The 15983-nt window shown below is 37.6% G+C and overlaps 1 pseudogene; it reads left to right on the top strand.

Moving 5' to 3' along the window:
* Positions 1 to 12472: 12472 nt before the first annotated feature.
* On the top strand, positions 12473 to 12735 carry LOC123936932 (annotated as a pseudogene).
* Positions 12736 to 15983: the final 3248 nt, after the last annotated feature.

Below are 15983 nucleotides of genomic sequence, written 5' to 3'. Positions count from 1 at the left end.
AGAGAGAGTGAGCGAGAGAGACAGCACAAGCTGGGGGAGAGGGAGAGGGAGAAGCGGACTCCTTGCTGATCAGGGAGCCCAATGCAAGACTTGATACTAGACCCAGGACCATGACCTGAGATGAAGACAGAAGTGTAACTGAGCCACCTAGGCTCCCCTCTTTATCACCTTTTTTTTTTCCTCTTTATTTGCCGTGGGATTATGATGTGCTTTGGTATGATATTCTTCATGTTTCTCCTGCTTTGGTTTTGTTGAGTATTTTATAAGCATGGGACCATAGTTTATATCACTTTGGGAAATTTTTCTTCAAAGAAATTATTTCTTTACTGGTTTTCTGTCTTTTCCTCTGCTCTCCTTCTAGGACTCCAATTATATGTATGTCAGATTTTTTGATAACATCCCTTAGGTCACTGTTCACTTTCTTTCCCATCCTTATTCTCTGGCTTAAAAAAAAAAAAAAAAAAAAAAAAAAGGGTTCTATTGCTTTCTTCATTTACAAGTCTTTTCTTCTGCAATATAAAAATTGTCCTTAATGCCTATCCAGTAAGTTTGTTATTTCAGATATTTTATTTTTCATCTCTAAGGGTTCTCTTGGTTTTTTAAAAATCTTTCATTTTTCTCCTCAGTATGTTAATGGTGTGCCTTAAAATCTTTGAGTATATTTACACTAACTGTTTTGACATCTTTGTCTACTTATTCCATCATCTTTGTCATTTGTAGGTCTGTTTCTATTGATTGATTTTCCTCCTAGTTATGGCTCACATTTTTTCTACTTCTTGGCATATCTAGTAATTTTTGTATTAGTTTCTGAACATTTTGAATCATAGTTGAACATAGAGATTTTGTTTTCTTAAAGAGTTTTGGCAATTGTTATGGCAAGCAGTTATTTGCAGTTCAATTTCATCTCCTCAAGACTCGTCTTTGTTATGGTGCATGAGGTCAGCCATAGAACTTCACTGTCCACTATGGTAGCCTCTAGACACATTTGACTAAGTTTCAATATAAATTATTTAAATGAGTTACAATTAAGTAAAATGAAAATTCCATTCCATAGCCCTAGTAGACACATTTCAAATATTCAACAGCCACATACAACTAGTAGCAACTGTATTGGACATCACTGGCTTAGAATATTTTTACTCTAGAGATAATTTAGACCTACTCCTTTTTTTTTTTTTTTTAAGATTGTATTTATTTATTTGACAGTGAGCGAGGGAACACAAGCAGGGGGAGGGGCAGAGGGAGAAGTAGGCTCCCCACTGAGCAAGGAGGCTGATGCCAGGCTTGATCCCAGGACCCTAGGATTATGACCTGAGCCAAAGGCAAACCTTTAACTACTGAGCCACCCAGGAGCCCCTAGACCTACTCCTAAGGCATGATCCTTCTGGAGTCTTTACTGAGTGTTCAATGAGAACTTTACAGTTTTTCTTAACAGAACCTAAATATATCTTATTCCTAAGTAATGTACATCCCTGGAAATTCTTCAGCTTACAATTTCCCATGCCTGCTTTGCTTACAGAATTTCACCCTATGCTTTCATAGCTTAGTATTAGGCAAAGAAAAAAAGGGATTTCTTTTTCATGCATTGGTTCTTTCTCTCCAGAACTCTGCCCAGCTCTGCCACTCTTATCTTCCTGGACTCAGATCTCTCTCTCAATGTCATCTTCGCCTCACCAAGTCTTCCTTGTTCTGCTTTTGATTCTCTTTTCTGCTGTGGTTCTCCCTTTCAGTAGGAAGCTAAGTTAATGATAGGGCTTACTTGTTTCCTTTCTCTCATGTATCAAAGTCCTATGCAATTGTGCAATAGGTAGGACTTTATGCAATGTCTAAAAATTATTGTTCTGTATATTTGAGCAAGTTTATTAATTTATATTATCAGAAGATGTCTAGTCCCTGTTATTCTATGATAGCTATAAGTGGAAGTCCTTGATTCATGAAAACTTTAAAAATTTTATTTCCTGTCCTAGTGAGTATTCCAAGATGTAATAGACTTAATTGATTAATTGGATAAGCTGAATTAACTCATGTTTCTTCCACCATTGCATGGAATGATGAAATTATACACTGTAATATAATTTTCATAACATATCCTGCTTAAATAGTTCTATCCATGTTCTCACTTCATCTAGAAATTTTTATGCACCTCTTCACTGATGCATTTTTTACTTGTTTCTCCCATATTTATATAACTTTTGCTGTATATTTCTTTTATATTCATATACTTAAATATAAAGTCTTATTCATAAAAAAATCAACATGGGTGATCACATAGTTTAGTGGAAATTCTGAACAGTAACAGTAAAATTTGTAATATGTTAACACTGGAATGTAAAGGAAAAGATACATAGACGTATTAGTTCAAAATTTCAAATTCATTCATTTCTTATTTCAATGTATCACTTTGATCTTTTCATTTTTAAATAAATTGTATTAAGGCATGATGTATAATAAATTCATTTTCTATTGCTTCCAAGCAAATCACCACAAACTGAGAGGTTTAAAACAATACAAACTTACTTATCTCACAGATTCTGCAGGTCAGAAATACATGTGGTCTTGGCTAATTTTTCTGTTCCAAATCTTGCAAGGATGAAATCACTATGTTCACTGGCTGGAGTCTTATCAGGAGGTTCTAGGAAGAATCCACTTTGAAATACATTCAGATTTCTGAGAGAATTCTCGTCCTTGAAGATTAAGACTGGTCACCATTTGCTTGTGCAACTTGGGCCTTTCTTAGCTCCTAGAGGACTAGCCCTATATGGGTCCTGATATCTTAGAACCAAAAATAGCAAGTTGAATTCTTTTCATGTTGTAATCTCTCTAACTTCCTCTTTTGATTCATCCATTTTTAGGGAGATGATTCTCTACTTTTAAGTGCTCATGTGATTGGACTAAGCCCACCCAGCTAGTCCAGGATAATGTCCCTCTTTGTGAGTCTATAACCTTAATTGCATCCAAAGTCCCTTTTCCCATCTAATGTAACACATACACAGGTTCTAGTGATTAGGACCTGGAATCTTGGGGGGAGGGGCAGTTCTGCCTATAATATAAAATATTCAGAAGACAAGAAGTAAAATATTTAGGAAAAAGGAAAATGATCAAAAATAATATTAAAGACAGGAAAAAGAGTTCTATCATATAACTCATTTTTGTATCTGGAAAAAAATAATGGAATAAATACACTCCATGATTCAAGAAAATTTTGCGGAAACAAGACCCAAGTCTTAAAAAAAAAAACAAACAAACATAAAGGCGCACCTGGGTGACTCAGTCATTAAGCATCTGCCTTCAGCTCAGGTCTTGATCCCAGAGTCCTGGGATCAAGCCCCATGTCAGGCTCCCTGCTCAGCAGGAAGCCTCGTTTCCCTCTCCCACTTCCCGTGCTGTGTTCCCTCTCTCGCTGTGTCTCTGTCAAATAAATGAATAAAATCATAAAAAAAAGACATACAGATATCTGGGAAAACCTGATACAGAACAATCCATATCCACAAAAATGGATAAAGCTAATAGATGTCAAAAATGAAGAAAAAAGGGGCGCCTGGGTGGCTCAGTGGGTTAAGCCGCTGCCTTCGGCTCAGGTCATGATCTCAGGGTCTGGGATTGAGTCCCGCATGGGGCTCTCTGCTCAGCGGGGAGCCTGCTTCCCTCTCTCTCTCTCTGCCTGCCTCTCTGCCTACTTGTGATCTCTCTCTGTCAAATAAATAAATAAAATCTTTAAGAAAAAATTCATGAGTATCCAGTTAAAAATATTAAAGGAAAATATAAATTATAAAATTATAAAATATAATTTATATATATAAATTTATATATAAATATAAATTATAATTTAAAATTATAATTCAAGCTGACCTCACATTTCCCCCAATCAATACTGAATGCCAAAAGACAGTGGAGTAATGCTGATAAAAATCTTTAAATAAAGTATAACCCAATTATTCTATATCTTCCTATAATACTCAGTGTTCAGTTAAGAAAAAGAATGTGTTGTGGATGTTTTGAAGAAATATCATAGATTGTAGAGAAAATTTAATACAGGATATTGATTATACAAATAGTTATATATAGACTAGTTACTTCAAGAAGCCACTACCAGCTCTGAAGTTGAAGAACCAAAGTGGGAAATTCAAAGCCCACAGTTTTTTCTGTAATTATGGGGCAGTTCTTGGAACTGCCAACACTACCCTATACCCAGGAATGCATATTCCTTCTGATGCTGCAGAAGACCATGAGTCCAAAGTGCCTCCTGCTCCCAGGCTGAGAGCCCCCAGATGCTATGCTGTCAAGACTGCATTTGTGTGGCTGCTACTGTGGGAAGCATGATGTCTGAGCAGGAGACCAGTGGCCAAGATTTACCTGCCTTTGCTAGTGCCACCACTGCCAGACACATTTACTAAAAGCACAATAAATAAATGCTTCTACCAAATAACAAATGTCAGTAAGAATGTGGAGAAAGAGAAACCCTAATGCACTGTTATTGGGAATGCAAATTGGAGCAATTGCTCTGGAAAACAGTATGGAAGTTCCTCAAAAAATAAAAAATAGAACTACTACATGATCCAGTAATTCCACTACTGGGTATTTACCCAAAGACAATGAAAACACTAGTCTGAAAAGATATATACACCCTTATGTTTATTGCACCATTATTTACAGACACCTGTAAATATGTGTTTTATATGTTAAAAAAAATTAGAGACATGGAAGACAGAAAACAGATTCAGGTCATACTTCTAGAGATTAAAAACTATGAGGTCTAATATGAAAAATACACTGGATGAGTTAATGGTAGATTAAATATTGCAGAAGAAAAGATTAATGAACCTGAAGCAATTCCAATAGAAACTACTCTAAATGAAACATAAAAGGGAAAAAAAAAAACAAGGAAAAGAGCACCAGTGAACTGTAAGAAACATTAAACAACTGAGTATATGGATAATTAGCATCCACAAGGAAAGGAGGGAGCACAAAAATTTTTTTTAAAGAAGACCACAAAAATTTTTTTTAAAGAAATCATGGCTGAAATTTTTCCAAGTTTGATCAAAATTATAAATAGAGACCCAAAATGTTAAATAAATCCCAAACATATGAAACATATCAGACATATGAAACATAAAGGAAGTTAAATCAAGATAACACATAGTCAAATAGCTGAAAGTAAGTAATAAAGAGAAAATATTAAAGGCAATGAAGAAAAAGCAACAACAGTATTTTATAGGGGAACAAAGAAAAGGATATCAGATTTCTCGCTGGAAATAATGCAAACAAAAAAACCGCCAGAGCAACATTTTTAAAATACTAAAAGAGGGGTGCCTGGGTGGCTCAGTCAGTTAAGCATGGGACCCTTGATTTTGGCTCAGGTCATAATCTCAGGATTTTGAGATCAAGCCCAATATGAGGCTCTGTGCTGATGTGGAGCCTGCTTAAGATTCTCTCTCTCTCCCTCTCTCTTTGCCTTCCCCCCATGTCCTATGCAGGTGAGGGCAGACACTCTCTCTCCCTCAAAAATAAAGTAGTGAAAGGGGAAAAAAACTTGTAAACTTTGAATTCTATACCCAGCAAAAATATCTTCCCCAAACTTTGGAAAACAAAGTAAAAACTGTCAGAACCAAAATTTTCAGAACTCTGGATAATAATAAAAGGAATGCTGAATTATGAAAAAGGCAACCAAAAAATGGTAGTAAAGATTTGTGGCATTTCTACTTACCCTGGCTCCATGCATCCCTCGTTCTAGGGTAGTCCTCATGATGGCAGCCTGTATTACCACTGTGAGACCCTGGGCCTCGGTCTCAGAGAGAGAAGAGTACACCACATTTTCAAAGAACTATGTTGGTCTGTTCTAACTTGTGTGGGGGCTACTGAAAGGTCTTGCTTTTCTTTCCCCTAACTTGGAAGTCATCAGGGCAGAAAAATGGTTATAAAGTTGGAACTTCTTGTAATCCTTGCAAGGCAAATGAACTGCTGCTATTGCCTTGGGAAAAGAATACAGCTGAGGCAAGCAGTAGATGTGCCTAAAGCCTGGAAGGAAAAACTGAGAAGAGGGTTTTTTTGTTTTGTTTTTTGTTCTTATTTTTTTTCAAATTAGATCATTCAAAGTAAGTATGTATACCAAGGAGCCAAGAAAGCTATGCATATGCCCAAAGTAGGATGTGTGCTTAGAAAAGACTTGGAAAGACACTAAACTTTCATCCTGGCTGATCTCTAGGCTCAGCATTAGCAAGAAGTAGAGGCTCAGCATTGTAAATGGCCTGTCAAATCCCTGAAGGAGTGCCCCAAAACAGGCTGAGTGTGTTTTTTCCATTTCTTTCTTTACTTGTCTTGTTCCTTTGGTTACAGACACTTAAAGAAATCTCTCAAAACACCACCTGATCACAAGCTAAAGGGACAGAGGCTTCAGAAATATCACATGAGAAAGAATATGGACTTTACAGAAATAGTTTTTAAATGACACTAAAAAACTAAACAGCTACAGTCCACAACTAACAACAAAATAAACCCTAAAGTGGGCAAACTCTGATTTCCAGAGTTGCCATATTATATTCAAAATGCTCAGTTTTCAACAAAAGTTAGGAAGCATATAAAGTAACAAGAAGTATAGCCCATTCATAGAAAAAAATCAACAAAAACCGTGTCTGGGGGTGCCTGGGTGGCTCACAGGGTTAAGCCTCTGCCTTCAGCTCAGGTCATGATCTCAGGGTCCTGAGATCAAGCCTTGCATTAGGCTCTCTGCTCAGTGGGGAGCCTGCTTCGCCACACCCTCTTCCTGCCTCTGCCTACTTGTGATCTCTCTATGTCAAATAAATATATAAAATCTTAAAAAAAAAAGGTGTCTGACAAGGCATAGATATTGAACTTACTAGATGAGACTTTAAATAAACTATTTAAAATATGCTCAAATAGGTAAAGGAAACCAGAGAAGAAAAGCTAAAGGGAACAGGGAGAATAACATCTCAACGAATAGGGAGTATCAATAAAGAAACATAAATTGTAAAAAGGAACCAAACAAAAATTCTGGAACTATGGGCCTACTGGGTGGCTCAGTCATTAAGCATCTGCCTTCAGCTCGGGTCGTGATGTCCTGGGATTGAGCCCCGTGTTGGGCTCCCTGCTTTGTGGGAAGCCTGCTTCTCTCTCTCCCACTCCCCCTGTTAGTGTTCCTCCTCTCACTGTCTCTCTCTGTCAAATAAACAAAATCTTTAAAAATATAAAATTCTGGAGCTTTAGAGTACGATAATTGAAATGAAAAAATAAATTAACAGATTAAAGCAGCACACCTGAAAATCCAGTCTGAGGAGCAGAAAGAAATAATCCCAAATCTGGTTTATGGTCAGTAAATAAGAAGTTTGGAAGTCACCACTCCATCTTATAAAGTAAAAAGTAAAGTGAAGTAAAAAGTTCAAAACAAACTAAAAAATCAACAATTCTTAGATCCATAAGAGAAGTGAGGACACAGAGCGAACCACTGCTCCCAAATTTGGAAAGACTGACTGGTAAACACAGAGAATCAGTTTTCCATACTGGAAACTGAGCTGAAACTTTCCTGAGAAACCTAAACATTAGGTTCCTGAGAACCTAAAAATAACTGATGGGTTGCTGAAGACTCAGGGAAGATCACGCTGAGAGTTAAAACTCCAAGGAAACCAAATCACTGGGAGGTTCTCACACTTGTGAGTTTTATCTCCTAGGCTTCTGCCAGGTTCTCACAGTGAATATTGGAGAAAAATCCACTTGTACTTATCAGGAAAAGGGGAAAAAAGAACCTTTTTGGAATATGCCTGACTGTTCTGTCCTTAACAAGGTCTACTTTCAGGAGAAACTATTTAACCAGATCTATATATGATGGATCCCCCCCCCCTCCCCCAAGAGCCTAATTGGCCTCCAGGAAGGAAATACCCAACCCCAGATGACTCTAGCTTTCCACAGAAAGGCTAGAAAGAAGGGGAGAGGGAAAGGAGCTACTCAAGCTTCTTCTGTATTCATATATGGGTGAAGGAAACTACCCAATTATACCCCACTTTAGCCATCCTGTCTCACCTAAGGGGAGTGGGGACTGAAAATCAGGTGTGAAATGCACAGTCTAGAAGCATAGTCTCACTAAAAGATTGAGACCTAGTCATAGGAGTATAGAACATTTCCCATTGCCTACATCTTAGCAGTACCTTATTAAAGGCTTATTTACAGCAAATGATTTTACTGAATTCATCATGCTCAGTTATTTAAAAAAAAAATTACAAAACATACTGAGAGGTAAAAAACACCTCTTTAAAGAGTACTGCAAGCATCAGAACCAGACTCAAATATGGCAAGGATGTTGGAATTTTCAGGCAGGGAATTTAAAACAACTATAATTAACATTCTAAAGGCTCTAATAGATAAATTAGGCAACATACAAGCAAGATAAGCAGAGAGATGGAAATTCTAATAAAAAAAAAGAAATGCTAGAGACTAAAAACACTAACCAAAATGAAGAATGTCTTTGATGGCTTTATTAATAGATTGGAAATAGCTGAGGGGGAAAAAAATCTCTGAACTTGTGAATATCTTAATAGGAACCTCCCAAACTGCAAAGCCAACAGATAAAAGACTGAAAAAAGCAGAACACAATATCCAAGAACTGTGTGACAACTACAAAAGTCATAGCACATACAGCTTAAAACAGAATATGAAAATAGAATGAGAAAGGAAAAGAGAAAGGAATAGAAGAAATATTTGAAACAACAAGGATTGAGAGTTTCCATAAATTAATGTTGAACACCAAAAATTATACCTAGGCATATCATTTTCAAACAAACAAAAACAAAACTGAAAATAAGAGATAAAGAGATCTCTCTCTGCCTGCCTCTCTGCCTACTTGTGATCTCTGTCTGTCAAATAAATAAATAAAATCTTAAAAAAAAAAAAGATAAAGAGAAAATCCTGAAGGAAGCTAGAGGTGAAAAAAAAAAAAAGAAAACAAACACCTTACTTATAGAGGAACAAAGATACATCTAAACACAAGACTTCTCAGAAACTAATCAAACATAAAGAGAATGATGTGAAATATTTAAAAGGTTCAGAGAAAAAAAACCCCACCAACCTAGAATATTGTATCCTGTGAAATTATCCTTCAAGAGTGAAAAGGAAATAAAGACTTTCTCAAACAAAAATTGAGGGAATTTTTTCTCAGTAAACCTACCTTGCAAAAAATGTCTCTTTACAAAGAAGGAAAATGATATAAGTCAAAAACTGAGATCTACTAAAAGAAAGGAAGAGCACTGGAGAAGGAATAATTGAAGATAAAATAAAAAGTGATTGTTCTTATGTTTAATTGATTTAATAGATATCAGTTTGTTCAAAATAATAATAAAAGCCACAATGTATATATATGCTATGTATAAAGGAAATGAATGCTAATAATGATATTAGGGAAGACATGGAGGAATTAGCATTATTTAGTTTCATGAGGTGTTCACACTGCACAGTATTATTTGATAGTAGGCTTGAGGGGTGCCTAGGGGCTCAGTAGGTTAAGTGTCTGCCTTTGGCTCAGGTCATGATCTCAGGGTCCTGGGATTGAGTCCTGCATCAGTCTTCCTGCTCAGCGGGGAGCCTGCTTCTCACTTTCTCACTTCTCCTGCTGTGCTCTCTCTCTCTGTCAAATAAATAAGATCTTTTTTTTTTTTTAAAAAAAAGAAAGAAAATAGGCTTGGATTAGTCATAAATGTATATTTCAAACTCTAAGGCAATCACTGAATAAAGGGAGAAAAGTATAAAAGATATGCAAAAAAAGGAGAGAAAATGGAATTATATGAAATGATTAATTAAAATGACACAAGGCAAATTTGCAATGATGTGGATGGAACTAGAGGGTATTATGCTTAGCAAAATAAGTCAATTGGAGAAAGACAACTATCATATGATCTCCCTGATATGAGAAAGTGGAGATGCAACGTGGGGGGTTTGGGGGGTAGGAAGGGAGGGAGACAAACCATGAGAGACTCTTAATCTCACAAAACAAACTGAGTGTTGGCGGGGGGGAGTGGGTAGGGAGAGGGTGGTGGGGTTATGGACATTGGGGAGGGTACCTGTATATGTTTATAAAAAATTTTTTAAAAATGACACAAGGCAAAAAAAGATTGGAAGACAAAAATAAAAACAAAGGCAACAAATATAAAAGGTCACAGATATGGCAAATATTAGTCCAACTATATCAATAATCACTTTGAATATAAATGGTCTAACTGTGCCACTTGTCAGAGTGAATCAAAAAACAAGACCCAGGGGCACCCAACACTTGATTTTGGCTGAGGTCATGATCTCAAAGTCATGAGATTGAACCCTGAGTCAGGCTAAGCTGTCAGCACAGAGTCTGCTTGGGATTCTCTCCCTATTCCCTTTCCCCCACTCCAGTGCAAGTGCTCTCTCTCTCAAATAAATAAATAAATAAAATCTAAAAAAAAAGATGTGCAACTATATGTTGTCTACAAAATAACTATTTTACTTTATTTTAAGAGTTTATTTAATTGACAGAGAGAGAGATCACAAGTAGGCAGAGAGGCAGACAGAGAGAGAGAGAGGGGGAAGCAGACGCCCTGCTGAGCAGAGAGCCTGATGAGGGGCTCGATCCCAGGACCCTGAGATCATGACCTGAGGTGAAGGCAGAGGATTAACCCACTGAGCCACCCTGGCACCCCAAGAATTTATTTCAAATACAAAAACAGATATAGATTAAAAATAAAGGGATAGAGATGGAGATAACATGTTAACTCCAAACCAAACAAAGGGGGAATAGCAATATTAATTTCAGACAGAGAAAACTTCATAAAAAGGAAAGTTTTTAGGGATAAAGAGGGGCATAACATAGTATTAAAGGGATCAATTCTCCAAGAAGACATAACATACCTTTACATATATGCACCAAACAACAGAGCTTCAAGCAACATCAGGCAAAAAAAGAATTGCAAGGAGAAAAAGATGTATCCATATTATACTTGGAGACTTTAATACACCTGTATCAGAAATGAAACACCCAGCTCCCAGAAAACCCCTGAATACATAGTAGAAATCAGCAATACCACTGATCAACTGGATAGAATGCACATCTATAGATTACTTCATCCAACAACAGAGAATACACATTCTTCTCAAGTTCCTATGGAACATTCATCAAGATAGACCATTTTAGGCCATAAAACATATCTTCAAAAATTAAAAAAAAAAATAGAAATCATATAATGACTTTTTTGGACCATAGTGGAATTAAACTAGAATTTAATAACAGAATGAGAGCGGGAAATTCCCCAAATACTCAGAGATTAAACACACTTAAAAAAAAGATTTTATTTATTTATTTGTCAGCTAGAGAGAGAGAGAGAGAGAGAGAGCGAGCAAGAGCGAACAAGCATGGGGAGTTGCAGGCAGAGGGAGAAGCAGACTCGCTGCTGAGCAAGGATCCCAATTCGAAACTTGATCTCAGGACCCCAGGATCACGACCTGAGCCAGATGCTTAACTGACTGAGCCATGCATTCCTAAACAACACATTTCTAAGTGACACAAGAGTCAAAGAGGAAAACTCAAGAGAAATTTTAAAATACTTGACTTAAATGAAAATGAAAACACAAGTTCTCAAAATCTGTGGGATACAGTGAAAGCAGTGTTTAGAGGGAATTTTATAGTATTGAATGTACATATTAGAAAAGAAGAAAGGTTAAAAATAATCTAAGGTTCTACCTTAGGAAATTAGAACAAGAGGAGCAAATTAAATCCAAACTACACCAAATAGAATAAGTAATAAAAATATGAAATCAAAACCAGGAAGTTAATGGATAAACTCAATGAAACAAATAGTTGGTTTTGAAAAAACCAATAAAATTGATAAGCCTTTAAACAGGATAATTAAGAGAAAAAAAAGGGCACAAATTACTAATATTAGAAATGAAAGAGAGACCATTAATACAGATCTCATGGACATTAAAAGGACAATAAAGGCATCCTATGAATGACTCTCTGCCTACATTTGATAACTTAGATGAAATGGATAAATTTCTTGAAAGACACAATCTACCAAACCTCCCACAAGAAGAGATACAGCTATGTCTATGAAAGAAATTGAATCTAAAATTAATAGCTCTCTAAAAGAGAAAGCACCAGGCCAAGAAGTGTTCAGTGATAAACTATATGAAACATTTAGATCATATTAATTTTCTAGACTCTCTTCCAGAAAACAAAAGCAGAGAGAATTCTTTCTAACTCATTCTGTAAGCCCAGCATACCCTAAAACCAAATACCAAATACCAAAATCTGAAAGCAGACAAAGCTTCATAAGAAAATTGCAAATCAATATCTCTTATGAACGTTCACACATTCATTGAGAAGAATCCTCAAAAGAAAATTGTCAAATCATATTCAACAATGCATGAAAAGGATTACATACCACAAACTAGTGGGATTTATCCCAGGTATGCAAGGCTATTCACATCAGAAAATCAATGAACGATGCTGGGTCTCTTTAAAGGGGCCACAAAGGAAAGGTTTAGTTTTGGCAACCAAGGTGCAATTTGGTTTGAGATTCTGCCTAGGATCGGGATCTTAGCTGTGTGCTTGTTCATCCCCAACATAGTACATCCACAGGTTCACTAATGGGGACAAGGAAAAAGATTGCCTATTATTCCTATCAGCAGAGTATGATGGAGAGAGATAGGCACATCTCTGGAGTTAATTGTTGCTATGGGTCAAAGGGTTTGGAAAGTATTGATTAAAGAAGAATTTTCCTTTTTAAAATTTAGATTTAATTAATCAACATATAATGTATTATTGGTTTCAGAGGTAGAGGTCAGTGGTTCATCAATCTTATATAATACCCAGTGCTCATTATATCACAGGCCCTCCTTAATGTCTATCACTCAGTTATCCCATCCTTCCACCTCCTTCCCCTCCAGCAACCCTCACTTTGTTTCCTATGACTAAGAGCCTCTTACGCTGTGTCTCCCTCTCTGGTTTCATCGTGTTTTATTTTTTACTCTCTTCTCCAATGATTCTCTGTTTTGTCTCTTAAATTCCATGTACCGGTGAGATCATATGATAATTGTTTTTCTCTGATTGACTTATTTTGCTTAGGATATTACCCTCTCGTTCCATCCACATTGTTGCAAATGGCAAGATTTCTTTTTTTGTGGTGGCTGAGTAATATTCCATTTTGTGTGTGTGTGTAAAATGTGTATATATATTACATCTAATACATATATACATGTGTGTATATGTACATTCACACACATGTATATATTCAGTTCAGTCATTCTAGGTTGTTGTTAGGAACTTATCCATTTCTTCTAGGTTGTCCAAGATGTTAGCCTCTCCTTGCTCACAGTAGTCTCTTACTATCCTTTGTATTTTTGTGGTATTCATTGTAATAGCTCATCTTTCTTTTTTTTCACATTTTTAAATTTAAATTCAATTAGCCAAGGTATAGTTTGAGGTAATGGTCAATGATTCATTAGTTGCATATAACACCCAGGGCTGATCATCACATGTCCCCTCCTTAAAACCTATCAACTAGTTACCCCGCCCCCAGTGTACCCTCCTCTATTTTGTTTCCTATGATTTAGAGTCTCCCATGGTTTGTCTCCCTCTCTGATTTCTTCCCATTCAGTTTTCCTTCCCTTTCCCCTGTGGTTCTCCACACTATACCTTGTGTTCCACATATGAGTGAAACCATATGATTATTGTCATTCTCTGCTTGACTTATTTCATTTAGCATAACCCCTTCCAGTTCCATCCATGTTGACACAAATTGTGGGTATTCATCCCTTCTGATGGCTGAGTACTATTCTATGATATGTATATACCACATCTTCTCTATACATTCATCTGTCGAAGGACATCTCAGCTCCTTCCACAGTTTGGCTCTTGTGGACAGACAGTGCTGCTATGAACATTGGGGTGCATGTGTCCCTTCTTTTCACTGCATCTGCATCTTTGGGGTAAATACACAGGAGTGCAATGGCTGGGTCATGGGATAGCTCTATTTTTACTTTGTGAGGAACCTCCATGCTGTTTTCCAGAATGATTGCATCAGCTTTCCTTCCTACCAAGAGTGTGAGAGGGTTCCCCTTTCTCCACATCCTCACCAACACTTGTTGTTTCCTGTCTCGTTAATTTTAGCCATTCTAACTGGTGTGATGTGGTATCTCATTGTGGTTTTGAATTCCCTGATGACATGTGATCTGGAGCATTTTATCATTGTCTACTGGCCATTTGGATGTCTTCTTTGGAGAGGTGTCTCTTCCTGTCTTCTGCCCATTTCTTGAATGGATTCTTTGTTTCTTGGGTTTTGAGTTTGAGCAGTCCTTTGTAGATCTTGGATACCAGACCTTTATCCATAGTGCCACTTGCAAATATCTTCTCCCATTCTGTAGGTTGCCTTTTAGTTTTGTTGACTGTTTCCTTTGTTGTGCAGAAGCTTTTTTTTTTTTTTAAAGATTTTATTTATTTGACAGAAATATCACAAGTAGGCAGAGAGGCAGACAGAGAGGGGGAAGCAGGCTCCCCACTGAGCAGACAGCCCGATGCGGGGCTCAATCCCAGTACCCTGAGATCATGACCTGAGCCGAAGGCAGAGGCTTAATCCACTGAGCCACCCAGGCGCCCCAGAAGATTTTTCTTGATGATGTCCCGATAGCTCATTTTTGCTTTTGTTTCCCTAGCCTTTAGAAACACGTCTTGTAAGAAGTTGCAGTGTCCAAGGTCCAAGAGATTGTTGCCTGTGTTTTCCTCTAGTATCTTGATGTGAGACAGGAATCAATTACCTTTCTTTCCCAATGTACTTGAGTCCTCTCTCCTTCTTTGTGAGTCTAGCTAAAAGTTTGCCAATTTTATTTATCTTTCCAAAAAAAGGCAGCTTGTATTTTCATTGATCTTTTGTCTTTTTAGTCTCCATTGGATTTATTTCCACATTCCTTTTTGTTATTTCCTTATTTCTACTGTTATGGGGCTTTGCTTTTTTCTTTTTTTCTTCCCACTTCTTTCCTATGTAAAATTAGGTTGGTTATTGGAGAGCTTTCAGGTGGATTGATGAAGACCCGAATTTCTATGAAATTCTCCCTTAGAACTACTTTTGCTGCATCCCTTAAGTTTTCATAGGTCCTCTTTCATTAGTCTCAAGGTACTTTTAAAATTTCTTTTGATTTCTTCTTTGACTATTGATTGTTTATTGGCATGCTGTTAAATCTCCACATAATTCTGACTGTCCATTTTCTTCTGGTGACTGATTTCTACTTTCATACCATTGTGGTTGGACAAGATTTGAAACAGAGGGTGAAGGGAGCATCAGTTTAATGGTTGGTTTCTGGGCTTTTTTTCTGTGACTATGGTTCCTAACAGCAGCATGGGGAGAGGAGGGCAGGGGTGGTGAACACTTCCTAGGGTTGTGGTCAGGATTAGTCTGGAGCCCACCAAGGTCAGCCATGCCTGGCTCAGAAAGCACCCAGTCAATCTACCTGTGGGCAGGGTGCCCATGGCACTTTCAAGCCGGCACCCATGCTGCTGTCTCCTACTTTTCATCATCCTCATGGTCATGAGCCTCTGCTGTTCCCCATGATCCTCTGGGGTATTGCCCTCCTTCCGTCTGGCTTTCATCGTCTGCCTTGAGCCACCCAATGCCAGGGTAGCCTTCTCAAGAGGCAGCTCTGTCAGTCCCCTGATGGAACACTTCCATGGATCCCCTGTGAAGTGAGGACGATACCCTGCCTTGGAAGGGAGGAGCTGCAGGTCCCCAATCAGGAGAGCCATGTCTTCCTTTTCAGCCTGGCCTGCCCTCCCCTCAGCCTCCTCAGGGAAGCTGTCCCCACTTCCTGAGCTGACAGCTCTGACCTTAAAATCCAATATTGTTTTATGTTTCTCCATGCCTTAGTTCCTCCATGGCATGTATTTTGAAACTCTCAGTGGGTTTTCAGCAGTCCTGCAGGGCTGTCTGCTCAGAGGCTATGACCTCATAGGGGCAGCCTTCCCC

Source organism: Meles meles, chromosome 2 (assembly GCF_922984935.1).
Source record: "Meles meles chromosome 2, mMelMel3.1 paternal haplotype, whole genome shotgun sequence".
Classification (NCBI taxonomy): domain Eukaryota; kingdom Metazoa; phylum Chordata; class Mammalia; order Carnivora; family Mustelidae; genus Meles; species Meles meles.
This window is presented reverse-complemented; position numbering and strand designations above follow the sequence as displayed.